The sequence below is a fragment of the Strongylocentrotus purpuratus genome, unplaced genomic scaffold, assembly GCF_000002235.5.
Source record: "Strongylocentrotus purpuratus isolate Spur 01 unplaced genomic scaffold, Spur_5.0 spur5_scaffold_20, whole genome shotgun sequence".
Taxonomy (NCBI): Eukaryota; Metazoa; Echinodermata; class Echinoidea; order Camarodonta; family Strongylocentrotidae; genus Strongylocentrotus; species Strongylocentrotus purpuratus.
The window spans coordinates 52,341,091-52,356,357 of record NW_022145606.1 but is presented as its reverse complement, the minus strand read 5'-3'; positions in this window follow the sequence as shown (position 1 = coordinate 52,356,357).

Genomic DNA, 15,267 nt, shown 5'->3' with positions numbered 1-15,267 from the left:
TTGATATACCTGCATTCGGATTGTTCACGAATGAACATTTACTAGATAACTTAAATGTTCGTTTTCGTTAATTTCATCATTACTTTCTCTTTGTTAAATATTTATAAAATGTTTAATGTTGTTACATCATGCCTTTATTCCATATAAAAAGGAATACATGTTTACATTCAATACCAGGTCCATGTTCCCTTTCCGAAACCAAGGCAGATCGCACTACATATAAAACATATAGAAACAATAATGCATTACAGTTACAAATATATATCAATCATGCATAATAACAATTATATATTAATCATGTATAGTTAAAATTATGCATTAATCATTGATCAATATACATTCATTCATAAATCGATCATGTATATTAACAATCATTAATCGTGCCTGCATCAATCATGCTTAGGTTGGCAACAAAAATTCAATTAAAAAAAAAAAAAATAAGACGGAGTGGAGGAAAAGGAGAAAGTAGGGGGGGGGGTAGAGAGAGAAGAGGGGAGAAAAGGCAAGCAGATGGAGTAAAGGAGGCGTAGGTAGGCGAGGAAGAAAAGTTTGGGAAGAATGAGAGAGAGAGAGAGGCAGAAGAAGAAGAGGACGAAGAAAAAGAAAAAGAAGAAGAAGACGAAATAAGGCAAAGAAGAAGAGGAAGAGAAAAAAGAGAGAGAAGAAGCGTTGAAGAGAATGGAGTGTTAATTAGAGGCCGAGGTATTCCACATCCTTCCACTGTGATTCTTTTCTTGCATTGAATATGACAAAGGATGACACAACTGCGTACCTACTTATGTTCTGAAAGAAACTATTCAGGCGAAGAAGGACTGAACATTTCCTGAATACCCACTTTAGCCGTATTATGTTGTCTCTAGTTATTTGCCCCCTTACTCATATCTCAATAGCATGGTATGCAGTGGCGTACGCAGGATTTTTTCAAGGGGGGGGGGGGGGGGGGGGGGTTAACATTTTGAAATCGGGCCGAAAATTTCGCAACGACCCAGCTAGTCGCTGAATAAGCGGGGAGGGGTGGGGTGGGGAGGGTAAGAGGATACTTTTTTTGGGGGGGGGGGGGTGGGGGGGGGGTCTCAAAAAAATCTCAACGACTCAGCCAGCCGCTAAATAAGACGGGGGGGGGGGGGGAGGTGGTACGAGAACACTTTTTTTTGGGGGGGGGGGGGGGGGGGGTCTCGAAATTTGAAATTTTGAAATTTTGCTCCGGGGGGGGGGTGGTAAGGTCATTTTTTTAGGTCAGCCATTGGCATAATTTTTATTTTTTATTTTTTATTTTCATTAAAAAAAAAAAAGCAAAGGGGGGGGGGGGGTTGCATTACAGTACACACATAACAAAACCAAAGGGGGGTGTTTAACCCCCCCCCCCCCCCCCCCCTCTGCGTACGCGCCTGATGTTATGTCACATTGTAACCATTGTTTCTTACTTCGGCCACAAGTTCTTTGTACCGGTCGAGCTTTCTCGTGTGAGAAGCATTTGTGTTTGTCTCAAAGGGCACTGTTAGTTCGATCATTAGCATTTGTTTCATTCATTAGGGACTTTTAGATTTGCGTGGACTGATACGTGGTACTTCCATTCACGGCAGTGCTTTAAAAGGACGTCGATCGTAGCATAGACCTAATGTCTTCGTGCGAATCTAAAAGTCCCTATTCATTCCCAAATAACGACGAGATCTGGGCGTTGAGATGAGATAAATATGGGATGGGATGGTTCCGCCCGCAACGGTGAAACCCTGAATATCAGCATGAACTTGTTCGTGAGGGAGGGACTCTTTCGAAATCAAGGCAAAATACTATATATTCATATTTTCTTTACGCAAGAAAGAGAGGTACAGAGAGAAAGAAAGAGAGAATACGTTAACTGCGAATTATCGAGTACAACTCTGAAGCACATCCTTCTCAAAATGATTCAAATCGCTGTCAATATTCAGAATCTGAATAGGATAAATCCACAATATACACCAACGCTGCCACCGCCTCCATCGCTCCAACCATAGCCCATATGCCAATACACCATGTTAATCAAATATGGAAAGTTTCCAAATGAATTTTGCATCAAATTCTAATATACCATGCACTGAGAGGTTTCAGTTGAAATCATACATTCTCTGTGACTGGCTTAATTAGCACTAGTTTATGAGGGACCAGTCACCGAAGATCTATCATTTTACAGGTGCCTCGGAAAGAGTGCATGTTATTTTTTCATATATATATCCTTCATCAAGAAATTTAAAAAATGTATAACCTCATCAATACAATATAATTATCAAAATACATGCTTATATATGATACATGTATACAATCACATCAGTAGGTCCTACTTGCACAATGATCTCTCATTACATTTCCTTTAGAATAGACAAAGCATACTTCTGCTATAGTTAGAAGAAAAACAATCTGACAGTTACGTAGTTTTTCAAAATAGAAAAGAACCTAAATCGTAACTGATTTTTGTTGTCTTTTAAAAGAAAAGAATAATACAATAGATGTATTGTTCCCCTCCACCTTTTAGTTTGTTTCACATACTCCCCTATAAGAGAGAAAATATCTTACACAAATCCACACACATTTTAAACTGAATATAGTGTTCGACAACCCGCTAGTGCCGGGATAAAACTTTCTAAAATATGACCTAAAAAAACATGGTTTGAATATTTGTTATCCAAACTTTTAATCATCGTCAATGTTATCATTCTGGCATCTATTTTTTTTTTGGTACTGTCTTGTCTGTGTATTAACCACAGCTCTAGTCGTTCGTAATTGACAAGTCACTGCATACAAGTAAAATTGAATATAATGTTTGACAACATGCTGGTGGATAAAACATTCCCAAAATCCGGCGAGAGATATGACCTCAGAACATAATGTTGGATTATTTTTTATCCAAACTTTTAATCATCGTCAATGTCATCATCCTGGAATCTGCTTTTTTTTGTTAACAGTCTTTTGTATTGTTTGATTGATTAAGTAGATATCGAAGCCTGTCATCCGTAACTGACAAGTCACCGCATTCATGTAAAATTGAACGAATCAATTAGCGTCACAGAATTGATTTATCATCGCCCTGTAAGTTATTATTTTACATGTTAGTATACCTGCATTCGTATCCAATACGAATGAATATTTCATAGCTAGCTAAAATGTTTTTTTTTTGATGAATTTCCTCACCATTTCTTTCACTCTGTTTAATACTGGTAAAATGTTGACTTTGTCTTAATCAAGGCAAAATATTATATTCATATTTTCTACATGTAAGGGAGAAAGGAAAGAAAGAGGGAGAGAGAGAGATAGAGAGATAGAGAGGAAGAATTCTTCTGTCTTGTCTGTGTATTAACAACAGCTCTAGTGGTTCGTTACTGACAAGTCACTGCATACAAGTAACATTAAATATTGTGTTCAACATTATGCTGGTGGATACAACTTTCCAAAAATCCGAGAAATATGACCTGAAAACAAATTGTTTGTTTATTTTGTTGTCAAACTTTTAATCATCGAAACCTGCCGTTCGTACCAACAAGTCACCACTCACCACATTCATGTAAGTTTGTACGAATCAATCAAGCGTCAAAGAATTGATTTATCATCGCTCTATAATTAATTATTTTATTTTTCATATACCTGCATTCGTATCGTTCACGAATGAACATTTACCAGATAACTAAAATGTTCGTTTTTGATTAATTTCCTCCTCATTAATTTCTCTCTGTTAAATACTGATAAAATGTACACTTTGTCTTAAATAAGGCAAAATATTATATTCATATTTTCTTTACGCAGGAGAAAGAGAGGGAGAGAGAGAGAGAGAAAGAATACGTTAACTGAGAATTATTGAGTAATATGAAAAGCATTCTTTTCAATATGATTTAAATCGTTGTCAATATTCAGAATATAAATAGGATAAATCCACATTACACAGCAACGCTGTCACCGCCTCCATCGCTCCAACAATTGCCCATATGCCAATACACCATGTTGGTCTAATATGGAAATTTTCCAAATGAAACTTGAATAAAATTGTAATATACCATGCACTGAGAGGTTTCAGTTGAAATCATACATTCTCTGTGACTGGCTTTGCACTAGTTTCTGAGGGACCAGTCACCGAAGATCTATAATTTTACATGTGCCTCGATAAAAGTGCATGGCATTTTCATATATATATATATATATTCTTCATCAGGAAATTAAAAAAAATGAAATGTAAGCTATAAAGAAAAACATAGGAATTCAAGTATTAATTCACATCTTTCTTTCAAAATACACACTGACTCACACACGCGTTGATTACGAAGAGAGCTGCCCATTCCACAGTGACAGGTATATTTATATATATATATATATATATATTTTTTTTTTTTTTTTTTTTGGGGGGGGGGTTGATTTGGAATGTAGTTTTATTCTTTTTCTCTCAACAAACACAATCAATTTCATAATAAAGGTACACAATAGTGCAAAATTAAATTACGAAAGACCTAATACAATCTTACTTTATAACCTCATCAATACAATATAATTATAAAAGCATAAGCTTATATAATTATACATGTATACAATCACATCAGTAAGTCCTACTTGCACAATGATCTCTTATTACATTTTCTGTAGAATAGACAAAGCATACTTCTGCTTTAAGACAAATTAGATATGACACTATAACGTAGTCATTCAAAATAGAAAAGAACCTAAATCGTCACTGATTTGTGTTGTCTTTTAAAAGAAAAGAATAATAAAATAGATGTATTGTTCCCCTCCACCTTTTAGTTTGTTTCACATACTCCCCTACTCCCTCCTAACGAAAATAATTGAAATACGAGAAAAAAATACCTTACACAGATCCATGCACACATTTTAAACTGAACATAGTGTTCAACAACACGCTAGTGGAAACAACTTTCTAAAATTGCAATAAATGTGACCTCAAAACATATGGTTTTAATATTTGTTATCCAAACTTTTAATCATCTTCAATGTCATCAATCTGGTATCTCCTTTGTTTATTAACTGTCTTGTCTGTGTATTAACCACAGCTCGATTTCGTATTGTTTGATTAATATCGAAGCCTGTCGTTCGTTACTGACAAGCGGCTTCGATATTAATCAAACAATACGAAATCGAGCTGTGGTTAATACACAGACAAGACAGTTAATAAACAAAGGAGAAACCAGATTGATGACATTGAAGATGATTAAAAGTTTGGATAACAAATATTAAAACCATATGTTTTGAGGTCACATTTATTGCAATTTTAGAAAGTTGTTTCCACTAGCGTGTTGTTGAACACTATGTTCAGTTTAAAATGTGTGCATGGATCTGTGCAAGGTATTTTTTTCTCTTATTTCAATTATTTTCGTTAGGAGGGAGTGGGGGAGTATGTGAAACAAACTAAAAGGTGGAGGGGAACAATACATCTATTTTATTATTCTTTTCTTTTAAAAGACAACACAAATGAGTTACGATTTAGGTTCTTTTCTATTTTGAATGACTACGTTATAGTGTCATATCTAATTTGTCTAACTAAAGCAGAAGTATGCTTTGTCTATTCTACAGAAAATGTAATAAGAGATCATTGTGCAAGTAGGACTTACTGATGTGATTGTATGCATGTATAATTATATAAGCTTATGCTTTTATAATTATATTGTATTGATGAGGTTATAAGTAAGATTGTATTAGGTCTTTCGTAATTTAATGTTGCACTATTGTGTACCTTTATTGTGAAATTGATTGTGTTTGTTGAGAGAAAAAGAATAAAACTACATTCCAAATCAACCCTCCCCCCCCCCCCAAAAAAAAAAAAAAAAAATATATATATATATATATATATACCTGTCACTGTGAAATGGGCAGCTCTCTTCGTAATCAACGCGTGTGTGAGTCAGTGTGTATTTTGAAAGAAAGATGTGAATTAATACTTGAATTCCTATGTTTTTCTTTAAAGCTTACATTTCTTTTTTTTTTAATTTCCTGATGAAGAATAATATATATATATATATATATGAAAATGCCATGCACTTTTATCGAGGCACATGTAAAATGATAGATCTTCGGTGACTGGTCCCTCAGAAACTAGTGCAAAGCCAGTCACAGAGAATGTATGATTTCAACTGAAACCTCTCAGTGCATGGTATATTACAATTTTATTCAAGTTTCATTTGGAAAATTTCCATATTAGACCAACATGGTGTATTGGCATATGGGCTATGGTTGGAGCGATGGAGGCGGTGACAGCGTTGCTGTGTAATGTGGATTTATCCTATTTATATTCTGAATATTGACAACGATTTAAATCATATTAAAAAGAATGCTTTTCATATTACTCGATAATTCTCAGTTAACATATTCTTTCTCTCTCTCTCTCTCTCTCTCTCTCTTTCTCCTGCGTAAAGAAAATATGAATATAATATTTTGCTTTAATTAAGACAAATTGAACATTTTATCAGTATTTAACAGAGAAAAATTAATGAGGAGGAAATTAATCAAAAACGAACATTTTAGTTATCTGGTAAATGTTCATTCGTGAACGATACGAATGCAGGTATATGAAATATAAAATAATTCATTATAGAGCGATGATGAATCAATTCTTTGACGCTTGATTGATTCGTACAAACTTACATGAATGTGGTGAGTGGTGACTTGTCGGTACGAACGGCAGGTTTCGATGATTAAAAGTTTGACAACAAAATAAACAAACAATTTGTTTTCAGGTCATATTTCTCGGATTTTTGGAAAGTTTTATCCACCAGCATAATGTTGAACACAATATTCAATGTTACTTGTATGCAGTGACTTATCAGTAACGAACCGCTAGAGCTGTTGTTAATACACAGACAAGACAGAAGAATTCTTCCTCTCTATCTCTCTATCTATCTCTCTCTCCCTCTTTCTTTCCTTTCTCCCTTACATGTAGAAAATATGAATATAATATTTTGCCTTGATTAAGACAAAGTCAACATTTTACCAGTATTAAACAGAGTGAAAGAAATGGTGAGGAAATTCATCAAAACAAACATTTTAGCTAGCTATGAAATATTCATTCGTATTGGATACGAATGCAGGTATACTAACATGTAAAATAATAACTTACAGGGCGATGATAAATCAATTCTGTGACGTTAATTGATTCGTTCAATTTTACATGAATGTGGTGACTTGTCAGTTACGGATGACAGGCTTCGATATCTACTTAATCAATCAAACAATACAAAAGACTGTTAACAAAAAAAAAAGAAGAAGATTCCAGGATGATGACATTGACGATGATTAAAAGTTTGGATAAAAAATAATCCAACATTATGTTCTGAGGTCATATCTCTCGCCGGATTTTGGGAATGTTTTATCCACCAGCATGTTGTCAAACACTATATTCAATTTTATTTGTATGCAGTGACTTGTCAGTTACGAACGACTAGAGCTGTGGTTAATACACAGACAAGACAGTACCAAAAAAAAAAAAAAAAAAAAAAAGAGATGCCAGAATGATAACATTGACGATGATTCAAAGTTTGGATAACAAATATTCAAACCATGTTTTTTTAGGTCATATTTTAGAAAGTTTTATCCCGGCACTAGCGTGTTGTCGAACACTATATTCAGTTTAAAATGTGTGTGGATTTGTGTAAGGTATTTTCTCTCTTATTTCGATTATTTTGGCTTGGAGGGAGTAGGGGAGTATGTGAAACAAACTAAAAGGTGGAGGGGAACAATACATCTATTGTATTATTCTTTTCTTTTAAAAGACAACAAAAATCAGTTACGATTTAGGTTCTTTTCTATTTTGAAAGACTACGTTACTGTCAGATTGTTTTTCTTCTAACTATAGCAGAAGTATGCTTTGTCTATTCTAAAGAAAATGTAATGAGAGATCATTGTGCAAGTAGGCCCTACTGATGTGATTGTATACATGTATCATATATAAACATGTATTTTGATAATTATACTGTATTGATGAGGTTATACATTTTTTAAATTTCTTGATGAAGGATATATATATATATATGAAAAAAATAACATGCACTCTTTCCGAGGCACCTGTAAAATGATAGATCTTCGGTGACTGGTCCCTCAGAAACTAGTGCTAATTAAGCCAGTCACAGTGAATGTATGATTTCAACTGAAACCTCTCAGTGCATGGTATATTAGAATTTGATTCAAAATTCATTTGGAAACTTTCCATATTTGATTAACATGGTGTATTGGCATATGGGCTATGGTTGGAGCGATGGAGGCGGTGGCAGCGTTGGTGTATATTGTGGATTTATCCTATTCAGATTCTGAATATTGACAGCGATTTGAATCATTTTGAGAAGGATGCGCTTCAGAGTTGTACTCGATAATTCGCAGTTAACGTATTCTCTCTTTCTTTCTCTCTGTACCTCTCTTTCTTGCGTAAAGAAAATATGAATATAGTATTTTGCCTTGATTTCGAAAGAGTCCCTCCCTCACGAACAAGTTCATGCTGATATTCAGGGTTTCACCGTTGCGGGCGGAACCATCCCATCCCATATTTATCTCATCTCAACGCCCAGATCTCGTCGTTATTTGGGAATGAATAGGGACTTTTAGATTCGCACGAAGACATTAGGTCTATGCTACGATCGACGTCCTTTTAAAGCACTGCCGTGAATGGAAGTACCACGTATCAGTCCACGCAAATCTAAAAGTCCCTAATGAATGAAACAAATGCTAATGATCGAACTAACAGTGCCCTTTGAGACAAACACAAATGCTGCTCACACGAGAAAGCTCGACCGGTACAAAGAACTTGTGGCCGAAGTAAGAAACAATGGTTACAGTGTGACATAACATCAGGCGCGTACGCAGAGGGGGGGGGGGGGGGTTAAACACCCCCCTTTGGTTTTTGTTATGTGTGTACTGTAATGCAACCCCCCCCCCCCTTTGCTTTTTTTTTTAAATGAAAATAAAAAATAAAAAATAAAAATTATGCCAATGGCTGACCTAAAAAAATGACCTTACCCCCCCCCCCCCCCTACGGAGCAAAATTTAAAAATTTCAAATTTCGAGACCCCCCCCCCCCCCCCCCCCCCAAAAAAAGTGTCCTCGTACCACCTCCCCCCCCCCCCCCGTCTTATTAAGCGGCTGGCTGAGTCGTTGAGATTTTTTTGAGACCCCCCCCCCCCCCCCCCAAAAAAAAAGGTGTCCTCTTACCCTCCCCACCCCACCCCTCCCCGCTTATTCAGCGACTAGCTGGGTCGTTGCGAAATTTTCGGCCCGATTTCAAAATGTTAACCCCACCCCCCCCCCCCCCCCCCCCCCCTTGAAAAAATCCTGCGTACGCCACTGCATACCATGCTATTGATGTATGAGTAAGGGGGCAAATAAATAGAGACAACATAATACGGCTAAAGTGGGTATTCGGGAAATGTTCAGTCCTTCTTCGCCTGAATAGTTTTTTTCAGAACATAAGTAGGTACGCAGTTGTGTCATCCTTTGTCATATTCAATGCAAGAAAAGAATCACAGTGGAAGGATGTGGAATACCTCGACCTCTAATTAACACTCCATTCTCTTCAACGCTTCTTCTCTCTCTTTTTTCTCTTCCTCTTCTTCTTTGCCTTATTTCGTCTTCTTCTTCTTTTTCTTTTTCTTCGTCCTCTTCTTCTTCTGCCTCTCTCTCTCTCTCATTCTTCCCAAACTTTTCTTCCTCGCCTACCTCCGCCTCCTTTACTCCATCTGCTTGCCTTTTCTCCCCTCTTCTCTCTTTACCCCCCCCCCTACTTTCTCCTTTTCCTCCACTCCGTCTATTCCAAGTGGAATGACTCGTTTTCACTGGTTTACACTTTATCTACAACCTATAATGTACCCTCTACTTTCTCATTTCTTTCACATTTTTTTCTTACATCGTTTCCTACTCCCAGCCTTTACCCACATGCTCAGAAAATCATATTCCCCTTATTTTTTTTATTTTTTTTTTAATTGAATTTTTGTTGCCAACCTAAGCATGATTGATGCAGGCACGATTAATGATTGTTAATATACATGATCGATAGATGAATGAATGTATATTGATCAATGATTAATGCATAATTTTAACTATACATGATTAATATATAATTGTTATTATGCATGATTGATATATATTTGTAACTGTAATGCATTATTTTTTCTATATGTTTTATATGTAGTGCGACCTGCCATGGTTTCGGAAAGGGAACATGGACCTGGTATTGAATGTAAACATGTATTCCTTTTTATATGAAATAAAGGCATGATGTAACAACATTAAACATTTTATAAATATTTAACAAAGAGAAAGTAATGATGAAATTAACGAAAACGAACATTTAAGTTATCTAGTAAATGTTCATTCGTGAACAATCCGAATGCAGGTATATGAAATATAAAATAATTAATTATAAAGCGATTATAAATCAATTCTTTGACGATTGATCGATTCGTTCAAACTGACATGACTGTGATGAGTGGTGACTTGTCGGTACGAACGACAGGCTTCGATGATTAAAAGTTTGAATACAAAATAATCGAAGCAATTGTTATGAGGTCATATTTTTTGGATTTTTGAAAAGTTTTATCCACCAACATAATGTTGAACACAATATTCAATTTCACATGCGGTAACTTGTCGGTAACGAGAAGATAGTAATGGCAGGCTCCGAAATTCTATAAAACCAGAAGCTATCTAGACTTTAATTCAACATATATCTTGATAGAGACACTTCGTCACATCGAGCTACGAGAAAGAATATCATCATCTTACAGAATTCTACTCGAACACCGCATCGAAATCAGGTAGGCCCAACATCCCTTACGTTATGCCTTTTGCACATGAGACGTCTTTCTGATTCCGTCAGTTCTTAATTGTATTGATAATGATATCGATTATTAGTAGCGCTAAAACAAAAAGTACCTTATCCCTTACTATGTAACAGAATGTGAAGAGAAACATAAGACTCAGAAATAGGTAAATCATGCTTTATTTCTGAGGGAAGAGGAATGTTTAATGGATCTTTTGAAAGTGGCAAGACAGGTTAAAATTATATTCTTTCGAAGCAGCAACTGTAAAACGTTTTTTCGGTAGTTGAGAGTCTGGATTTGGGAATAATTGATGTATATTCAGTTGTTGAGCGTTGGTCTGCATTTTTTTCAGACATTTCTTCGCCTCTTGTGCAGAGGGCTTTTAGTGCACTTTAATCAGGAGCTTTGCTTTGGCAACTCTGATGGGTGAGATGGCCCAGTGATCTCCTAAACGTGAAGGCTCGGGTTCGTAACACTAACGGGTGCTAGGTGTCCCTTGGTAAGGCATTAATCTCCATTACATACTCTCTAAAAAAAATCGAGTGATCACGGACGTCACTCCTCTGGAGTGTGAAAATGTAGTGAAAATAAAGTAAACATTCACTCTTTTCTTCTTAGAGAGCACTCTAAAATCAATCGATTTTTTACTCCTAAACAAGTGATCACGGACGTCACTCCCAAGAAGGTGAAAATGGAGTGACAATTCACTCTTTTTTTAAGAGAGTAAGCTTATAAAGTCTTTTAGTACAGGGCAAATCTGCTGCAGGATCAACAATCTAGAATAAATCGTAGCGAATGTCTTTCAAAATACGATTCCCATACCAGAGCTCATTGAGATTAGCTTTACGTAAGTATGAGTAATGTTAGAAGGTAGACTACCTTCTAACATTACTCATTACTGCTTGACATACTAAGTATGTTAAGCACTGTTGTCAGATCATTAATTAAATTCAATTTCTTAATATTTTCTGTGTCACGATAGCATTTTAAAGACATTACATTCGCCTTCTTCTATTCTTTGAAAACGAGACTGTGCGTTGAATCTTTATCATCGTCAAAGCCGTTATTAAAGTGCATGCAATGAGAGCAGTGCAGAAGTGGGCCGGGAACATCATCTTTCAACAGGGCATTACAAACATTCTCAGTTGATGGTTCCTGAAAGCGAAAACTATGATTGAATGTGGATATTCTGAAGCCTTCCGCCTGGCATTCATCACAGTAAACCACAATTCAAGTATTTTCTGGCAGCCTGTCGTCTCAAAGCCCATTATTGTTCCTTCACTTTCTGTTATAACTTTATATTGTCCGATTTCTGTTCATTCTGTAAAAGGAAAGTTTCAGTACGTCACGATTCTATGCTGACATTCTTAATTGCATTGCAATGTCACCGTATCTTTGACCAAATGATCAAAATGTATTCCATGTTGATTCTATTTTTCTTGGACTTTAAAAATGGCGTCAAAAACCATGATTTCTCTCTACTGTCTGATTGCATTGGCCGTGGTAGCAAGTGTTTTAGTCGAGGAAGATGAGATCGACAATTCCAATGCGTTGAGTGTCGAGGAGCAACAAGACAGTAAGCAATTTATTTATAATGTTATCAAACAACTAAAACGAACACGATTACAAAACAACCAACCTATAAAAGCCATTCTAATAGCTGTATGATTGTGCGGTCACCTATTGAAATGTGCCAACATGGCAATGATGTTTTGACGTAATCCGACCAGATTTGTAGAAAGTTTGCACTTTCAGAAAGATACTTTTTATCACTTCTTATCCTGGCCGATGATATATCGTGATAACTTTACCAACCAAATTTTGTTTGATTTGATTTGATTTATTGATTTACTATTGTTTCGATTATTTGTTTGTCTTTTATTTTTGTATTAATAATAAGAATAAAAATGTTAACTTATAAAGCGCTTACCACCGAAGTCTCTAAGCGCTATACACACAAAATAGACTGATATACAATTACATCTTATACAAAACTATAAATGCAAATAGACATACAAATTACAATACATATGGAATACACGTCAAAGTGAACAGAGTTAATTAATCATCAAACGCAATTTTGAATAAATGTGTCTTGAGACTAGTTTTGAATAGGTTAACAGTTTGACAGTTTTTTACATTTAAAGGCAATCTGTTCCAAAGTTCAGCAGAAGCAGTAGAGGAATATTGTAAGCAGCTAAGACGGTCAGGCGGTAATTTCGAACAATATCAGACATTGTGCGTTGCTAACGGTACGAGCTTGTATTTAACAATATTTCCAAATCTAAATAAAAATGCATGAGAAATAGTATGCTCATTTTATGAATAATAATAATCCACCTCTATTTTTTTTCAATTCGACACCTCTATCACATAGTCATGAAAATGAGAAAATCAAAGAAGACAAACTTTAAAAATCGGCTGGATAATATTTCTTTCGATGTATTCTATACCACCTCCGTTACCAGCCTCAAAATGATCAATGCCATTTTTAACGTAATTATTAAGTTAATAATATCAATACTTTTAACGCTGATATATGACTCGTGGATGTGCAGTACAGGCATAAATAATTTTATTGGCAATATTAACGATAGTCATGAATACCGGCATTGTATTTTTTGTATTGTTTTAAAGACTAAGAAATGAAGGAGTACTCGACAAGCAAGTGCGCATAATTTCGGTCAAAAAGACTTTGCATATAACATTTCTAAAAAATAACATTATGAAGGGCATGTTTATTTCCTTCAAGTCAGGCTCGAACAACCATCGTTGTCATTTGATTGATGAGTTAACAATACGATGATTAAATGACTAAGCACGACATGGTAACTTGCTCTGCTTTAGGATTGCCTTTTCGTATATAGGGCACGGAGTCATTTCTAATAACCTAAAATTAATTAAAATTGAGAGAATTATCCAATTTATATTCTTCCCATAAGTATCTTCATACTTTTTAAAGGGTTGGGTAACCGTTACTCATAAGAGGAAAAGAACGGAACAATGCATGTTTGTTGGGTAAGAGTTTACCAACGCTGGGCAATGTTTAACGAAGGTTGAGTAAATTCACCCAACAAACATATTTCTTCCCATTTTGACCTCTTATGTTCAAAATTGTACCCAACTCTACATTGCTTTAAGAGTGCACATTATACACCTCTTCATTATCCCGCTAGCAGAATCACACCCTCTATCATATAACACTACTGTTTCTGAAATACAATCGGTGCATGCACATTGTAAGGATACAGCATATAAATATCTATATATGTAATAAATCTTTATATTTTCCCTTTTCTTGTTTTCAACTGTAGGGTAATAAACGCATCGAGAATTTCGAGAGGCATACTAACTGGATCTTTTCCATGTGCCTGTGGTCAGACGTCTTCTCTGTTTGTTGAGACTTTTGTCAAATTGATAAAAGAAAAAATGAATCCTCGATGATCAGTTATCACTGACCTTAATCCTAACCCCAACGAACTCATAACCTCACCTCTAAAATATTTTTTAAAAATCAATAAATATAATATATAATCCATTTTGAATCTCGTTTCAAAAGTAAAGTATCAATATGCCTAAATGTAGCCCGAAATAGTTTTGTGTCGACAGCTGTAAAGGTTAGTCAATAATATTCACTGGAAATTTGATTGTTCTTAATAATGCATTGAAGAGTACAATCTTGTCTGTCTCTGAAAGAGAGAGAGATGGGAAGAGATAGACAGGGAGCAGGCACATCAGAGAGGTAGAGGTAGAGAGAGAGAGACTGAGAGAGAGATGGGAAGAGATAGACAGGGAGCAGGCATATCAGAGAGGTAGAGAGAGAGATTGTGGAAATCTTATATAGAAGAGAATATACGAGAGGGAGAGAGAGAAAGAAAGAGGGAGAGAGAGAGAGAGAGAGAGAGAGATGGGAAGAGATATAGACAGGGAGCAGGCATATCAGAGAGGTAGAGAGGTAGAGAGAGAGAGAGAGAGAGAGAGAGATGGGAAGAGATAGACATGGAGCAGGCATATCAGAGAGGTAGAGAGAGAGATTGTGGAAATCTTATATAGAAGAGAATATACGAGAGGGAGAGAGAGAAAGAAAGAGGGAGAGAGACAGAGAGAGAGAGAGAGAGATGGGAAGAGATATAGACAGGGAGCAGGCATATCAGAGAGGTAGAGAGGTAGAGAGAGAGAGAGAGAGATGGGAAGAGATAGACATGGAGCAGGCATATCAGAGAGGTAGAGAGAGAGATTGTGGAAATCTTATATAGAAGAGAATATACGAGAGGGAGAGAGAGAAAGAAAGAGGGAGAGAGACAGAGAGAGAGAGAGAGATGGGAAGAGATATAGACAGGGAGCAGGCATATCAGAGAGGTAGAGAGGTAGAGAGAGAGAGAGATGGGAAGAGATAGACAGGGAGCAGGCATATCAGAGAGGTAGAAAGAGAGAGAGAGAGAGGTAGAGAGAGAGAGAGAGAGCCTGAAACGTAAGCTGAAATTTCATCTACTGT